General features: G+C 48.5%; 1 non-coding gene across 1 annotated transcript; it reads right to left on the reverse strand.

Moving 5' to 3' along the window:
* Positions 1-15043: 15043 nt before the first annotated feature.
* LOC116758877 lies at positions 15044-15177 on the reverse strand. The gene has a single exon (XR_004351265.1). It is a non-coding gene; the product is annotated as a small nucleolar RNA SNORA1 (small nucleolar RNA).
* Positions 15178-16324: the final 1147 nt, after the last annotated feature.

Genomic DNA, 16324 nt, shown 5'->3' on the forward strand with positions numbered 1-16324 from the left:
TATATCTGGCAAGGGTCTAATATACAAAAATATATAAAGAAATTCAACAGAATACATAAAGAACTCAACAATGAGAAGATAAATAACCCAATTAAAAAGTGGGCAGGGCTTCCCTGGTGGTGCAGTGGTTAAGAATCCACCTGCCAATGCAGGGGACACGGGTTTGATCCCTAGCCCGGGAAGATCCCACATGCCACGGAACAACTAAGCCCGTGCGCTACAACTACTGAGCCTGCACTCTAGAGCCCACGTGCCACAACTACTGAAGCCCGTGCTCCGTAACAAGAGAAGCCACCACAATGAGAAGCCCGTGCACCACAACGAAGACGCAACACAGCCAAAAATAAAACAAATAAATAAGTAAATTTATTAAAAAAAAAAAAAAAAGTGGGCAAAGGACTCGAATAGACATTTCTCCAGAGAAGATCTACAAATAGTCAACAAACACATGAAAAGATGCTCAGGATCATTAATCATTAGGAAACCATGAGATGCCATTCACACACACTAGGATGGCTATATTTTAAAAATGGAAAACCACAAGTGTCGGTAAGGATGTGAAGAAATTGGAACCCTCATGCCGTGCTGGTAGGAAGGTAAAATTGTGCAGTGCTGTGGGAAAGTTTGACAGTTCCTCAACAAGTTAATCATAGAATTACCATCTGATACAGCAATTTCACTGCTGGGTGTATACCCAAAAGAACTGAAAATAAGTGTTCCAAAAAAAACTTGTGCATGGATGTTCATAACGGCACTATTCACAATAACCAAAAGGTGGAAACAACCCAATGTCCATCAACAGATGAATGGATAAACAAAATGTGTTCTGTCCATGCAAAGGAATATGATTCAGCCATAAGGAGGAGTGAAGTACTGATGAACGCTACATGGACGAACCGTGAAAACATGTTAAGTGAAAGAAGCCAGATACAAAAGATCATATACTGTTCGATGCCATTTATATTAAATATGCAGAATAGACAAATCCATGAGAGACGGGAAGCAGATTAGTGGTTGCGGGGGGGCTGGGGGAGGGGAGGATGGGAGTGACTCCTTAATGGGTACGAGGTTTCCTTTTGGGGTGATGAAGCTATTTTGGAACTAGATAGAAGTGATGGTTGTACAATACTGAGAATGTAGTGTCAATGAATTGTACCTTTTAAAATGGTTACTTTTTGTTATGTGAATTTTACCTCTTAAAAAAAAAAAAACAGGGCTTCCCTGGTGGCGCAGTGGTTGAGAGTCCGCCTGCCGATGCAGGGGACGCAGGTTCGTGCCCCAGTTCGGGAAGATCCCACATGCCGTGGAGCGGCTGGGCCCGTGAGCCATGGCCGCTGGGCCTGCGCATCCGGTGCCTGTGCTCCGCAACGGGAGAGGCCACAGCAGTGAGAGGCCCGCGTACCACAAAAACAAAAACAACAACAACAACAAAAGAACCCCACATAATTCAGAGAAGGCAGTCAGTAAATGGTGCCTTTAGCGTCACTCATCATTAATATGTCCGCTTCCCCCTGGACATCAGCTTTCCCCAAAGGCTAAGTGATAAGATGTGTTAGGAAGCTATAAGACCGGAAGTGCAGAGACGGAAGACAAGGACAAGATGGGGGACAGTCACAGCTGTGGCCCTTCCCGACCCTTCGAGCACTCAGTGCCTTAGGGTCACCCTATGGCGAGCACTCTGGTGGTGAGACCACAGGGGTGACACTGGCAGACACAAGGCAATCAGATGGGGCAGATGTTCCTTTGGTCCAGAGCACGGACTTGGTGCTGTGGCTGTTCCTCCCGCTGCCCAGCAACACGGCCAGCTCACCCAGGCTGCTGCCTTCTGTGTATCAGTTGTAAACTCCTAAAAATGCTCTGTGGCTTAGGTCAGGGCCTATGTCTCTGAACCCTATGATCATGGACTGGAAGAGACCCTAGAGCCTTCCATCCCTTCTTTTTTTTTTTTTCGGTACGCAGGCCTCTCACTCTCACTGCTGTGGCCCCTCCCGTTGCGGAGCACAGGCTCCGGACGCGCAGGTTCAGCGGCCATGGCTCACGGGCCCAGCCGCTCCGCGGCATGTGGGATCTTCCCGGACCGGGGCACGAACCCGTGTCCCCTGCATCGGCAGGCGGACTCTCAACCACTGCGCCACCAGGGAAGCCCCTTCCATCCCTTCTTATTTTGCAGACGGAGAAACTGAGGCTTGAGGATGTGGTGCCCCTTGCCTTACTCCTTGCTCAACCGCTCCGCTCTGCAATGGAGACTGGAGTTTTGAGTCATCCCTTTGCTGTAGTAGTCCGTCTGCAAGATGCTTTTTCTTTAAGATTTTTTATCTTTGACAAAAGAAATGAGCCGTGTCAGAAGATTAAACGGGCAGCTCTGCAGTGTTCATTTGGGGGAAGCAGCATGGCTCACAGGAAAGAGAGGGAAAGCTTGGATGGCCCAGGGCAATCCCTTCGTGCTAAGAGCAACAACCACTTGCAGGTTTTGAGGTAGTTAGCGTGATGGTCAGAGCATAGATGCCGGAGCCAGGTTGCGTGCACTTGAACCCCAGCTGGTCCACGTAAAAGCTGTGTGAGTTTGGTTAAAGGTTTAAACTCTCTGTGCCTCTGTGTACTCATGTGCAAACTGGGAGTAGTAACAGTGCACGCCAGAGCTCCCAGAGCTGCGCCTGGTGCCCGGCAGGGGCCTAAGAAATGACGGTCATTATAATTCTTATTGCTGACATTAATTAGCATCATCCCCTAGGGAAACCTATATTAACATGCTGAGGCTTGCCAAAGATAAGTTCCCAGAAAGAGCAAACCGTCAAACCGACAGTGGATCACATCATTCCTTTTGAAAAACTGGCCACAAATTGCATTTTTACAAAATCTAATTTTCTCATTGACTTCTTGTTTGGGAAAAGCTTTGTCTTTGAAATCTAGTGAGGACTCTGCCTTGGCGTTTTAGCTCGGGAGGCATTTGAGACCTGTTTGCTCTGCCTGGAAAGCTGTCCCCCGGACTAGGTATGCACAGGGCAGCCTTTACCACTTCCTTCACTCTCTTCTCAGGAGTCAGCTGTTCAGTGAGCCCACCTCTGCGCACCCTCTCCAGAATTCCAATGACCCTGTCTCCCTACGCTTCCTTTCTGCATTCTCAGCTTTACTTTTTCCTTCTTAGCACATTACCTGACATTTATTTCTTTATTTTGTTGATCATCCGCTCTCCTTCCCCAGCCCTCCAACTAGAAAGTAAGGGCTTTGAGGTCAGGGGTTTGGACCATTTTGTTCATTGTCTTTTCTCCAGTGTCCAGGGCATGCACGGAGCACGGACCCCACGAGTGTTTGTCGCACATGTGAGTATGCAAGTGGGAAGGAGAATTTGCAGGCTGGTTTTGAATTTAGAATTCATCCAGGACAGCCGTGCTCAGTAGAGAAAACCAACCTTTACTGAACTCTCCCTCCGGGACAGCCCTGGGCAGTGCTTGGCGTACGTCATTTCATTTCTTCTTCACGATAGCCTTATGGATAGGAAAGTTAGGGCTCAGAGAAAGGAAGAAACTTATGGGTCACACAGTTGATGGGTGTGACAGAGCCTAAGGACCGAGCCCTCGCGTCCTAGACAGCGAGCGAAGCCTTCGCCCTGCCCTGCATCCCAGCCTGCGGAGCGGGCCCCCCTGGGTGCTTTCTGAGCTGGCTGCTCCGGAGGGCCCGAGGCCACCCTTCCTCACCTGCCCGCGTGCGCCGGTGGCTCTTGGCATGTTCCCTGAGTCAGGCGGCCCAAGCAGCTTTCGGCACTCAGAGGTGGCAGGCTAATTAAGGGGTCCAGAGCTGCCGGTGGATGCACTAGGGATGGTCTGAAAAATTTGCTCATAGCCGTGGCCTGGAACGGGGCTCCCTCCACTTCTGTCCCCAGGAGGGCGGGGTGCGGGGCAAGGCCAAGACAACCATCATGCCTGTGATGGGTGTTTTCTGTCAATGGGAGATATCAGACAAGAGTTAGAAAGACCTGGGTTCTTAATCCTGGCTCTGCCACTGAATTGTGTGAAATCGAGTAAGTTTCTTGAACATCCCTGAATCCCCCTGCTTATAAAATCTCAGCAGTAATCAATGCCTGCCTCCCAACCTTTGCAGGGGGATGATGGATGAGACAATATATGTGACATGCTGACCCCGGCTACAAAATAAATGTTATTTTATATTTATTCATTGTGGGCTACAGTCTCCTCATCTGTAAAATGAGAGATTTCCTTCAGTAGACATGGCCTGGCACACAGTAGGGGCTGAATAAAGGTTAGTCCCCTCCCTCTTCCCCTTCCCTTCCTTCAGCCTCAAGTACCAGGCCTCTGTTCTCCCTGCGGATGCAACACCCCAGGCCCTGCCCTGGATGTTTTCCAAAGGCTCGTGGTTAATGAGCCAGCTTCCCAGAGCAGAAGGGCTGGGGGCAGGGTTTCATTTTGGAGCTATTGTGTTAGAAGCTCCATTCCTCCCTCCCTTCCTATCTTTTATCCAATTCATTTTTATTGAGTACCTACTATGTGTCAGGTACTATGCTAGGCACAGTGACCAGAGCTGTGAGCGAGACAAGATCGCTGCTATCATGGAACTTAAGTCTGGTTGGAGTCAGGTGGGGAGAAAGAAAATAAACACGTATCTAAGAAAAGAAGAGAAGCCCTATGAAAGCTGAAAATATAATCATATAATGGGAGGTGATGGAGGGGAGTAGTAATGCTATGTGAAATGGGGAGCCAGGAAAAGTATCATTAAGGAAGCAGTATTTGAACCAAGACTTGAAGTATCAGGATAGGCCAACAATGTTCAACATTGGGAGAAGGGGTTTCAGGCTGCAGGAAGAGCACATGCAAAGCCCTGGGGTGAGATTGAACTTAACTAGTGCCCCCACACTTTTTAGCGGGAACACTGGGCCCCCAAAATGAAGCCACAGCTCTTCTCCTCCAGCCCAGACAAGGCAAGCAGGCTTTGTCTTCAACAGCTGGCTACCCTTAAGATCCTGGGTGCCCTTTTCACAGATGCTGGTTTAAATTAGAGGGCTTGTTTGCTGAAGACTAGATTGGGCAGATTCCAAACTGGTCCTATTTCTGAGCCCTCCTGATGGGCAGGTGAAAGAATGCTAGGCTAGGCAGGCAGCTAGTAGAGGTGCGAGATGCCTGGTCCTGCCAGTCTAGAGAGAGGCAAGTCAGACCCCATCAGCTCTCCTCCTCAACGTGTCTGGGCTCCCTGCCGCAGCCAGAATGCCACCCAGACCTGCTTGTCTCCCATGGGAGGTGCTCCACACTTGGTCCCCGCCTTGCCCCCTCTGAGCACTCTCCTGCCTAACTCCTGCCTTCAGCTGCCTTACCTCCTGGCCCCATGGGGGACGTTTCACTCATTCTTCCAGGCTCTTTGCAAATTCCGTCTCTTATACGAGGCCCTGGGCGAATTCTCCTCTCTTTCCTTATTCTTCTAGTTTCTCTTAAGCCTTTTAAGGCCTTGTTCATAGTGTACGTTCTGTTGGGGAGTCTGAGTTCCAGCCACAGTGTGAGCTCCTTGAGGGCAGGGGGTCCTGGCAGCTACATCTCCACAGCTCCAGGGCCTGGCATGGGCTTGCCTGTCACTCATCATTCATTCATTCATTCAGCAGATGTTTATGGAGGGTCCACTCTGTACCAGGCTCCATGAGAGGCCAAGGGAAACAGCTGTGGGCAGCTGTGTTCCTTGCTCTAAGCCTCGTACAGGGGACGGGTCATGAAGAGATCATTGTAACAGAGGGCTGAGCAGATTGGGGTGCAGACTCTAAAGAGGGGTGCCCCATGGAGGCTGGGCCGGTTCAGGAAGGTTTCTCGGAGGAAGCGACAACTAAAACGTATGTACTGAGAACGCTGAGGCTCAGGGGAGTAAAAAGCTGGCCCAAGATCTTGCATATGGCACATGGCACAGTGAGCCCTCAGATCTAGGCCTCCGTCAGCGCCCTGTGAGCACAGTCATTTGTGGAGCGGGTTCCCCTCTGTTTCCCCTCCCCCCAGGTTAGCACACTCCTTTCTGATCTGGCCTCCCAGAGTAAGGAAGAAAAGGATCAGACCCACGTGGCCAGAGCCTGGGCAGCCTTGACGCATTCTACTGCAACATCTTCTATTTTCAAGCTACTTCAACCTTTTGGTGACTCGCCAGGTCCGTGGAGTCACAGAGACCGTCAGCAGAATCTGAGGCCAGTGAACAGACTTCCCCACACAGGGTATGGGGGGACAGCTTTCTTCTTATTCACTGTTGCTTTTTTTTCCCACCTATTTAGAAAATAATGCCTACTAATTGTAGCAAATCTGGGGAGAAAATACAAATCACCCAATTCCACTACCCAGAAAAAAAACATTGTTAACATTTTGGTGTATTGAGATAGTTATTTTGGGATACTCTTCAGAAATTGCTGTAATATATAATTACTGCTTATTAATTTATGCAAATACACGAATATGATTAACTTGTATATATTTAGCTTGTTGTAAAGACTTGCAAACTCTAGTGCTTGGAAACCTCAAAGAAAGAGAGGAGAGGGAAAGGACTCGCTTTTATTGAGAACCTACTATGTGCCTGGCTGTAATTAAACACTTCGTATTGATAATGCAAGAACCAAACTTACGTGATAAAACAAACGTTATCTCAGTTATCTTGATGATGAACCCATCAGATGGTTATTGTTCTCATTTCCGTTTTTCAGATTTAAAAAAAATGAGGCAAGGCCAGTAAATCACGTAACCAACGGCACAGAGCTAGGATGCGGTGGGTGGCCTTGGGATTAAACTCCTGGTCTGTCCTGCTCTCCAAGTGCATGTTCCTTCCACCTCATCCTGTGGTTTCAGTGGCCTTATCTGAGGCCTCAGAGAGAAGCATTCATGTTGCCCTTGGAGATGACCAAGCAGAGATGGCCAATGGCCATCCACTGGGTGCTAACATCATATCCTTATCAAGCCCTCTGATAGGTCCAGCCCTGCGTGAGCTGCTGGGACTACTCACAAGGAGCAGACCTATCCCTGTTTTCAGGATGCTTTCCAGGTCTCTTTCCCTCAGGGGAGGGAAAAGGCTTCGGAATATCAGCCATGGGAATGAAGAGAAAAGGATGGCTTTCAGAAACTTTTCAGATACCTCCTTCCACAGTGTGGTGGCAAATGCAAAAGCTGAAGAGGGCAAAATTCAGATGTCTGCTCATCAAAGAACAGAGCCTGTGCTACCTGAGTCATTGTTTTAACATCAAAGTTCTTCTCCCGGACGAAGCCTTGGATGGGAGAGCCACATGCAAACAGAATAAAAATGGAGGTGTTTTGGCAAACATCGTGGTCGGGGTCCCAGATCTCTGCCTCTTGGGATGCCCCACGACTTCCCTGTGGGCTCTGGAGACCCTGCCCCATCCTCAGGGTTCCTCTCCCTCCACTCCTTCCACCATTTAGCTGCACATGCTGGTATAACCATACCTCTAAACCAGTTGGTGACTGTCCACTGCCCCGAGCCCTCTCTGTGTCCCCCGCCTAACATCCTCCAACTGTCCAGGCCCTGCCACACAACCCTGGCCTTCCAGTAGTCCAGCAACTAACAGGAAGGGCCCAGCTCACAGAGGGGCTCTGGAACCCTGTTCTCTACTGCCCTGACCAGCACATGTTAACTGTTTGGTCCCTGCCATAGCAATTATTAACTGGGTTGAGTATCACCAGTCCCTGCATCTTTCACACCAGCCATTCCCAACTAGGGACATTTTTCTCACAAACGTCATGTTGTTCGTTCTTTCTTGTGGGAACGCCTTCCTCTCCTCCCTGTCTGCCTGGTCAGCTCCTACACATCCTTTAAGACCCGCCTCTGTCACTTCCTTCATGAGGTCCTTCCCTCTCTCTCCAGGGAGCATTCATGGTTCCCTCTTAAACCTAACTCTGTTATGGTCCTTTTCGTGCTGAATGGCAGATACCTGTTTACCCACTTGTTTTCCCCACCAGGCTGTGTATTTCCCGAAGGCAGACTGAGCTCAAATCCCTCCCTCTCCAGTATGTAGCCAGTGGTAGACATGCAGTCGGGTGGGATAAATGTCTCTGTGGCCCAGCAAAGGCATTCTGGGGCCTTTCAATTCAGTTGCTTCAGGACAAACAGTGCTGGTTCTATATTTCTAAGGAGAGCTCTTCCTTCCCTGCGGTGTTCTCTATGGAATTAAAGTATTTTAGAGCGGGGCTTTGTCTAACTCATCAAGGCATTCCCCAGTTCCCAGGACAGCACCTGGCACACAGAATGCCCTCCATCCATGTTTGCAGAAGGCTGAATGCCCTGAATAATGCTGCTTTGGTAAATAGTATGCGTGTATTATCACCACAACCCTGTGATGTGGGTCTAACCTTATACTTAGTTATCACGTGAGGATATTCACATGAGGCTCAGAGATGTTAAGTGGCTTGTCCAAGGTCACGGTTAGTAACTGGCGGAGCTGAGACTTGAACTCCAAAAGCCAAGTTCTGGTTAGCCTCCACCCTGCCCTCTGCTTGCTTCCTTCATGGGGCTGCGCTTCTGATACCCATCCTCAGATATCCATCCTCTGGGAAGAAACTTACTGGCTCTGCCTCCTTCACTGCCTTGAGGCCAGGTGCCATAGCGCAGGATGGGGGCCCCTGAGTGAGAGGGAAGATTGGCCACTGGGCCTAGCCGTCCATGCAGCCGTCCTGGCCTCTGGGCTCTGTCCCAGATAATTCTGGGTTCCCCCACCTGTCACAGTCAGCCCCCTTGTCCCTCCGTGTCCTTCACCCCCTATCTTTTTCACAGCTCTATTTCCCCTCTTGTCAACAGATCGCTCGACAAAATGTTTTCCATCATTGCTGGCTAATTTTAGCCCTTTATCGGAGTTATTTCCTTTGGTAAATAGCTTCCTGGCACGGGGTGGGCAGCCGAGTTCAGGCGCCAGCGAGCACGGCGCGGGCAGGAGGTGTGCAGTGGGTGGGCATCTGGGAGAGAGAGAATTCAGCGACGTGGGCCAGGCCCGGCCTTTGGGGAGCGCTTTCTGCTCTGATGGCGGGCGGCGGCAGCAGCAAGATGCTCGTTCAGTCCCCATTTCAATTTGATCAAACCATTCTCTGAGAAGGCGGTGTGTGCCGTGTGCCGAGGGGCTCGGAAGCAGACAGTCAGCGGTAGGCACCCAAAATAGCCTCAAAATCAGCAGCATTTTGTTTTGCTCCTGGCTTTTCATGCCTGCGAGGGGAGGAAAGAAAGGATCCAGAGTATTTTCGGCGTCCAAACACACATCTCTTTTACAATAAGACAAATGACTCGTATACGTGCTATCAAATCCGGCAGCGTCCTCTCTCCGCCAACCACCCCTTCTCCCAGGACCTCGCCAACATTTCCTTTTGTGGCTGTGGGAGAAGAAAATAGCAGCTCACGCCGTGTCCGGTGCCGCGTGCCTCTGCTTCCTCCAGCTCTGCCTGCAAGCTCGGCTTTTACAAGCTGGGATTTTAATAAATTAACGCCACGCGTGCTGCTGCAGCTGCCTTAACGGCTTTCCAGAAGGTGTTGCGAGAGCCAGGCTCTGCTGGAGAGAAATGAGCCAGTGATTTGCTAGGGGAAGCCTCTTGGCCCCAGGCAGAGTTTAAGCCAGGCGTTTGCAGAAGCCCCGGGCTGCTCTCTGAGGGCTGCCCGCTGTCCCTGCGCCTCTAACAGGGCTGCAGGACCAGCCTCAGTTCCTGGAGGAGGTTCCCTGATGGCCAGGGAGGCAGCATGTGCTGGGGGGAGCCCCGAGGGGAGAACAGGAGACCTGGACCCTGGTCCTAGCCTGGCTCTGACTCACGGAGTGGCCTTGTCCAAGCTGCCAACCCCCTTGGGACCAGTTCCAGGGGGGAAAAACTCTCAGGGAAGGGTGGTCCGTCTCCTTTGTAGCACTTACCCAATGAGAATCTAACACTTGTGGAATCCTTTGACCATCTCGATCAGGAGGTCTGCACACTTAGGCCCATGGGCCAAATCTGGTCATATGCATCCGTTTATATCTTCAGCTGCTTTCACACTGCGATGGCGGAGCTGAGTAGTTGCCGTGCAGGGATTAGATGGACCCCAAAGCCTAACATATTTAAGCTCTGGCTCTTTACTGGAAAAGTTCATCAACACCTGGTCTAGATGGTAAGTCCCATGAGAGCAGAAACTGTGTCCCCTTTGAGAGGTTTAGGGACGTCCTCAAGGTTACTCAGCTAGTAAGTGGCCTAAAAGTAGATGTGCCTGTGGAAGGCTCAACATCCAAGGCTGTCAGAGAAGTTACCAATTAAATGTGCACAAGTAGAGGTGGAATTTGACAAAAAAGAAATCCCTCCCCAGAATAAAAGTCTTATGATGCATAGGGGGGTGAGGTCAGGGTCTGGGATAAGGCTTCTGAGCAGGGACTTCGCTCAGACAGACTCACCACCGTTTTCTAACTGCGTGGCCTCGGGCAGGTATGTACCGTACGTCTCTGAGCCTCAGTTGCCTCAGCTGTAAAATGGGTGTAACAATCCTTATTTTGCAGGACCGTTATGAGGATTTATCATGATAATCTAAACAAAACGCCAGCACAGTGCCTGGAAGATATTGGGAGCTCTGTCCAGGGCTGGTTCCCCTCACTGGTCATGCTGTTCACCTGACAGAGACAGAGTAAGGGCCCTGGGATCATGAGTGGTAACAGAATGTAGAGGATGAAGTATTTTAGAATCACTGGACCTGCATTCAGATATCGGCCTCACTTTCCTCATCTGGAATATGGAGGAAAGTAGAGCCTTCCTTGCAGGGGAGTAATAAAGATTGAATGTAATCATGTGCGCTATGTACTTAGAACCCTCAAAAATAGTAGATAGTAAGCGCTTAGTTGCTACCCCCTCCCAGATGAGCTGGCTTAAGTAGATTCTCGTTTCTCCTGAGCTGTCACAGGAAGGAGTAGCTTTGGGTGTCTCTAGGCCCCTCGTGGACCACACCCTGGGGGTAAAAGGCTCTGAGAAGTCTTCTGTCCTGTCTCACTGAAGTGGAAAGTTCCATAAAACCCAGAGGCGCAGCACGCCAAATCAGCTCAGCTACACTCCTGGCACGGGGACCAACCAGTGACTTTGAAAATGTGTGTTTTCCTGGATAAAACCTCTAATTGGACAATTGTAGGTCTTCTGGCTTTATGTCGACTTTATGACTTTGAAAGCTCTTAAGCTGGGGTGAGGAAAAATTTATGAATGGGATTTCTCTATTTCTGTAGCACTCTGACTCATGCTGTTGACCCAACCAGGGGGCTGGGCTTCCATTACTTGCTAATTTCTCTTTACCAGGTGGTCCTTATTCTGCCTGCTCCCTCACTGAGCCACAGCCCCAGTGACTAGAACCGAGGTAAAGGGTTTCTGGCTGCTTAAAAAATTGTCCTGTATCCAGATCGACTTCCCAGGTAAAGGAATATGGTGCTTGGGAATTTCTCAGGGAAGCTTTACAGTTTTCTCTCAAATTTTGAAAGCTTGTTTTACCAGGGTTTTTAAGTCCTTCTCATAGAAAACTCTCACAATCTAAGTTAAAAAGCGCATCTGGCTTAGAGGAAAGGCTGATTCCTGGCTGATAAACATTTCCTTTGGGTCCCTACATCCAAAGCTCTTTTGACAGTAGGTAACAGAGCTACAAAGACGTGTCTGGACCGGTGCAGCAATGAGACTGACTTCACATAAAAATTGTGTGAGTTAGGGTAATGTAATCTTCTATAACAAAAAGACCCCCAAATGTATAAAGGCTCAACACAATAGAAATATACTTCTTGTTCACATAATAGTCTGAGGTTGACATTTCTGGTCGGCGGGTGGCTCTCCTCCATCCAGTTATTCAGGAACCCAGGCTCCTTCCATCCTATGGCTTCACCATCCTGCATCTGGTCAAAGGACGGTACAAAAGAATGTGGAGAAGCTCACCAGCTTCATAAAAGCCTCAGCCTGGAAATGGCTCTCATCACCTCTTACATTTCATCAGTGAGGTCACTTGGCCACACCTAGGTATAAATGGAGCTGGGAACTGTTGTTGCTTTCTGGGAAATTCCTCCACATGGAAGGAATATACCATAGAAGGAAAAGCATGAATTTTAGGGACAGTTAGCAATATTTGCTACAGAAAGGGAAAAATACTAAAATGGAGTCCATAAAGAATTAAATACAGCTAGGGTGCCCTTGGATGTGGCATCTGGCTGACAATATCACTATCTTTGTCTGAATCCCTAGCTCTTAGAGCAGTGCCACACATATAGTAGGTGCTCAGTAAAGCTGGTGAAAGGGTCCTAATCTAATATGACTCTGGCGTCCTTATAAAAAGAGGAAATTAGGTCACAGATACACGCACAGAGGAGAGACCATGTGAAAACACAGGGAGAAGATGGAGAGAGGCCTCAGAAGAAACGAACCCTACTGACACCTTGATCTTGGGCTTCTAGCTTCTAGAATTGTGAGGAAATTAATTTCTGTTGCTTAAGCCACCCAGTGAGTGGTAGTACTTTGTTATGGCAGGAAACTAACACAGGGGGAAATGAAGTCTGCTCTTCTCGCCCGTATTTCTCTCCAGGGCATAGGCCATTAGGTAGCTGTGTGAACTCGGGTAGTGGGTAAAAACGGCAGGAGGCTCTCCTGGGCCTCCAGGGTGCCCTGGAGCCTACAGCCCCGCAGGCCTCCCATGATGACCTGGGCACAAAGGGGGCCTTCCAGTCCATGAACACCATGACTGCCACCACCCAGCCCCTCCTCTGTGCCTCCCTGTGTTGGCTGCTGGCAGTCCTGAGACTCCTGGGTCATGGCCTCCAACCCAGGTGAGCTCAACCCAGAGCTCAAGTCCTGTATTTCCTGGATCCTAAGACGACATCAATTACAAAACACTATCCATTCAATAACAGGGTTCCAGGAGGCAAGAAGGACTCTGACTCAGAAGCACGGATTGTAAGAACTACCCTGATTTTAGTCAAGGGGAAATGGGACTACCTGCATGTCTTTGAATCAGGGAAGTGAAATCAATGGTTCTAGCACAGGGGTGTGTGCTGTGACAGGGAGGGTGCTGGGAAAGAGTGAGTGATTCTGCCTTGTGGGGGAGGTCAGGACCCTAGAGGACACATGTGAGGAGGAAAATGCCAGGCCAACGAGGCAGGAAGGATATTCCCAGCAGAGGGAACGGCATGGACAAAAGAATAAGGTGTAGACATAGCTGCAGTAGCAAGGATATGTGTAGAGGAGCAAACGGAGGTGAGACAGGGCAGACAGACAGAGTGCAGACTGTGAAGGGCCTGGGATGCTGTGCCCAAGGTCCTCAACTGCATCTAGAGCAGAGGGTGGGAAGTGAGGCCACAGGCCAGGAGAGCGCCCCAGGACCATTCAGAACAGGGGGCTCCAAAGCAGATCTGTTATCACAGCTCCATCTCCTTCAGAGGCTCCCCTCATGAGAGCACAGATGCTTGGTAACCAAGGGATGGTCTATTTAAAGCCACTTGTGAGTCGGTTCTAGGAAGTATACTGCAGGATGGAGAGGGAGGGAGGGAAGGAAGGAGGAAGAAGGCCCTGAGGGGGAATGGTCTGCCCTGAGCCCACTGTGAGGTCTAGGGCAAGTCCCTGCCTCTCCCTGGGCCTCAGCTTCCAGCACCTCGTGGTGGAAAATTGTGCAGGCTCAAGAGGCAACTGCATGGGTTCAAAGCCAGGCTCCATCTCTTACGGTATGTGTGCTTTGGTCAAATTACTTAACCTCTGGGCCTAAGTTTTCTCCTATGTGAAGGGGCTAATAATGGTACCTACCTCTTAAAGGCGCTATGAGGATTAAATGAGATAATGGACATAAAGCCCCTTTAACAGTGTCTGACACACGCAAAACACTCAAAATCAGCTACTGTAAAATATGATGAGGTGATCATGATGGACTAGCTTTGGAGGTTTTAAACCTTACACAGTGTTTTTTTCCAGCGTATTTGGAACTGCAATGTGTAAGAAAGGTTACGTTGACCTCTTCTGCCTGATGCAGGTGGAGACCCCGGGACCAGGCCCTCAGCATCCCCCTTCCACAGGGTTGTCTCCCAGCACCCCATCCCCCCGGGGCACCTCTGCAGAACTCTTAGCCTCCAAAAACACCAGGTTGAAAGCGATTGTCCCAGAAGATTGCTGAGGTCTCTCAGCTGCTTTTTTTTTTTTTTTTTTTTTAATTTTATTGAAGTAGAGTTGATTTACAATAGTGTGTTAATTTCTTCTCTCAGCTGTTCTTTTAAATCTAATTCTTATTTCTGAAACCTGAGTATACATCTGGAATAGCTATCCTTTACAGCTCAAAATCCATTTTCCAAAATCATCAGCTGCTCCAGGCCTCAGGGACAGTCTGGGAAAGGCAAACCAAAATGGACACGGAGAGGTGAGGAAGTTATTTGAACAAAACTCCTGACTGCAAAGACCCACAGACAATCAAGTACCACCTCTGCATTTTTTTTAAGCCAATAAATTTTTGGTTAAGGAATTTCACACACTGTGATTCATTCCACTGCCTATCAAGGTTACCTTAGTTCCTCCAAAACTTGAGTCAAACTTATCTTCAAGATAGGCGTTTTTTGGACTTCGCTGGTGGCGCAGTGGTTGAGAGTCCGCCTGCCGATGCAGGGGACACGGGTTCGGGCCCCGGTCCGGGAGGATCCCACATGCCGCGGAGCGGCTGGGCCCGTGAGCCATGGCCGCTGAGCCTGCGCGTCCGGAGCCTGTGCTCCGCAACGGGAGAGGCCACAACAGTGAGAGACCCGCGTACCGCAAAAAAAAAAAAAAAAAAAAAAGATAGGCATTTTTAAAAGATCCCATACTTCATCCACAGTTGTTCTGTCAGTCAGCCTGGTCACAATTTTCTTAGTTGGGTTTCTTTTATCTCCACTTGAATAAGGATGACGTACTTCAAAAAGTATCCCACTTAGAATCTTTGGGATCTCGTTTTTCAAATAATTCACTTTGGGGCTCTAGCAGTTGAACTGCAGGAAGTACATTGCTATTTTGGCTAATGATCTAAAATGCATTATTCCTTAACACATTTCTCGTATTGCAGTTGTGGTACATCCAGTTTTCACTCATGACCTTAGCAAAAAGGTCAACAGTCTCATTATCACCATTTCAATAAATTTACTGTGATGTAAGCAGAACTTGTGTCTCAGTTTAGTCCCATTAACAATTTCTGGACAATATGACCAACAGTGCCCTTCTCATTAAGAATGAGGCTTTACCTCCACATTTTTTTATTGAGGTATAGTTGATTTACAATATTATATAAGATTCAGGTGTACAACATAGTAATTCATAATTTTGGAAGGTTATACTCCATTTATAGTCATTACAAAATGCCGGCTATATTCCTTGTGTTGTACAATATTTCCTTGTAGCTTATTTATTTTATACACAGTATTTGTACCTCTTATCTCCTACCCCTATCTTTCCCCTTCTCCCTTCCCTCTCCCCACTGGTAATCACTGTTCCCTACATCTGTGAGTCTGTTTCTTTTTTTGTTATAGTTGCTAGTTTGTTGTATGTTTTAGATAAGTGACATCATACAGTATTTGTCTTCCTCTGTCTGACTTATTTCACTTAGCATAATACCTTCCAAGTCCATCCATTTGTTGCAAATGGCAAAATTTCATTCTTTTCGTGGCTGAGCAGTATTCCATTGTATGTATATACCACATCTTCTTCATTTATCTGTTGATGGACACTTAGTTTTCTTCCATATCTTGGCTATTGTAAATAATGCTGCTATGAACATTAAGGTTCATGTATCTTTCTGAATTAGTGTTTTTGTTTTCTTTGGATATATACCCAGGAGTGGAATTGCTGGATCACATGGTAGTTTCCATTTTTTGAGGAACCTTCATATTGTTTTCCACAATGGCTTTAGGAACATATTTTTTAAAGATAAGTCATGCAGATGTGACCATCTCCACCAATCAAAGTCCAGGGTAGTTTCTCATCCCTTTGCCTCTAGATGGTCGGCACTGCCATTGCCTTGTGTGAGGTGTCCTGTGGTTGTCTCTTCTCCACTATGGGACTGCGTCTTGTTCTTTCACCTCCGATCCTAGCACAGGGTCTTTTTTTAGCTGGCACCCAATAAATAGATATTGGATTGATCGAATGGAATTGAATATGGAACCTCTACGTGGTCAACTCCAAGCTGCATTCAACAATGACCCAGAAAGACCTGGATCCTGACTGCACAGTGGTCATTGATGGGGTGGGGAGATTACTAAGTACAGGTGTGATAGGGCTCATGACTTATTATTGAAAGATAAAATTCCAAAGCCCGCAAGGGGCAGGGGTTTGCCTTTACGATCCACTAGGGCTGGTCTTGGGAGGACCCTGGAAAACGTCACCTTGAG

This window comes from Phocoena sinus, chromosome 8 (assembly GCF_008692025.1).
Source record: "Phocoena sinus isolate mPhoSin1 chromosome 8, mPhoSin1.pri, whole genome shotgun sequence".
In the NCBI taxonomy this organism is placed as follows: Eukaryota; Metazoa; Chordata; class Mammalia; order Artiodactyla; family Phocoenidae; genus Phocoena; species Phocoena sinus.